This window comes from Magnolia sinica, chromosome 6, assembly GCF_029962835.1.
Source record: "Magnolia sinica isolate HGM2019 chromosome 6, MsV1, whole genome shotgun sequence".
NCBI lineage: Eukaryota > Viridiplantae > Streptophyta > Magnoliopsida > Magnoliales > Magnoliaceae > Magnolia > Magnolia sinica.
The window spans coordinates 26309508-26311111 of record NC_080578.1 but is presented as its reverse complement, the minus strand read 5'-3'; the positions used below and the strand labels follow the sequence as shown (position 1 = coordinate 26311111).

The 1604-nt window shown below is 39.7% G+C and overlaps 1 non-coding gene across 1 annotated transcript; it reads left to right on the top strand.

The window, feature by feature from the left end:
• The first annotated feature begins 1204 nt into the window (after positions 1–1204).
• Positions 1205–1311, top strand: LOC131250200 (small nucleolar RNA R71). The gene has a single exon (XR_009173128.1). It is a non-coding gene; the product is annotated as a small nucleolar RNA R71 (small nucleolar RNA).
• The last annotated feature ends 293 nt before the right edge of the window (positions 1312–1604 follow it).

The window sequence follows — 1604 nt, the reverse complement described above, 5'->3', positions numbered from 1 at the left end:
CAAGAAGTGCGTGATCAATTCGATGGTTCCCGATTACATATGATATGGTTGGGCTACCGGGATCTTTAAATTTCTGTGGCACATCTTGCTTTAGGATAACACTCACTTTCTCAGTCAAGAAAATTTTCTTTTGAATACTTTGCCGTCTTTTGGTCGTGCATAAGTCTTTCAGAAATTTCGCATATGAAGGAATCTGTTTCACGACATCAAGTAGAGGAATGTTGACTTTCACTTGTTTCAACACCTTTAGAATATCCTGAGAGTTAGAGAGAGGTTTTGGTGAAACCAACCATTGGGGGAACGGAACAACTGCTTTCTCTAGAAGTTCCGATTCTAATTTTTGTGGGGCATCACTGGATCCATCATTGTTGTCCTCTTCTGGTTCTTGAGGCCTTTCGGGCCTAACCAGAAGAGTTTTATCAATGATCTTTCCACTCCTAAGAGTGGTGATGGATTTAGCGTGCCCCATCTGATTTAAAGAGCTGGGATCATTAATCTCGTACTGCAGTTTAGGATTGGGGAGAGGTTGTGCAGGAAGCATCCCCTTTTCTATAACCGTCATACGAGAATCTATCTTTTGCATAAAATCTGTAATTCCCCGCATTGCCTGAGCCAGCTCTTGTATGGAATTTTGAACCGGTTCCTCTTGAGGTTTCACTTGATTTGGATTTTGATTGAAGAAACCTGGAGGAGTAGCCGTTTGTCCATTCCTCCAACTAAAGTTTGGATGATTTTTCCAGCCAGGATTGTATGTATTGGAGTTAGGTCCAGTAAAAGGTCTTTGATAGTTGTTTACGGCATTAGCTTGTTCATTCAACACTCCTCGAAAGGCGGGTATTGTAGGATAATTTTCAGTTGTATGAATGTTGCAATCACAGATGCCGCAAACAATTTCATTAACCTTATCCTTCTTTCCTTCCATGGCCTCAACTTTCCTTATGAGCACAGTCACTTTACACTTGAGATCATCCTCTTCTTTCAAGAGATATAATGCACCTTTCTCCTTTAATTGAGTCGGCCTAGACGTGGTGTTTGATTTTGGGTAATAGTCTCAAGATTGTATTTTTTCAGCCAAACTGTTGAGGTAGTCCCATACCTCATCGACATCTTTATTAATGAACTCTCCATTACACATTGTCTTGACCATTTGGCGCATGGAAGATGTTAGTCCATCATAGAAAAAAATTTAATGTGCCACGTTTCAAATTCGTGTTGTGGGCATGAACTGACCAAATCTTTGAACCTTTCCCAACATTGAAAGAATGTTTCATCTTCCTTTTGGGCAAAGTTCATGATTGCTTTTCTGAGGGTAATCGTTTTATGATGTGGGAAGAATTTTTTTATGAATTCCCTTTGCATGTCGTTCCATGTGCCAATGGATCTAGAACGCAGTGAATGTAGCCACGTCTTAGCTTTCTCTTTTAAGAAAAAAGGAAAGAGTTTCAGCCTAATTGTATCCTCAGATACATTAGGAAAACATAATGTAGCTATAATTTCATCGAACTCTTTCAAATGTAAATATGGACTCTCTGATTCAAGTCCATGGAATTTGGGAAGGAGTTGGATAACTCCCGGCTTGATGTCCATTTATCCTGTGTTTTCAG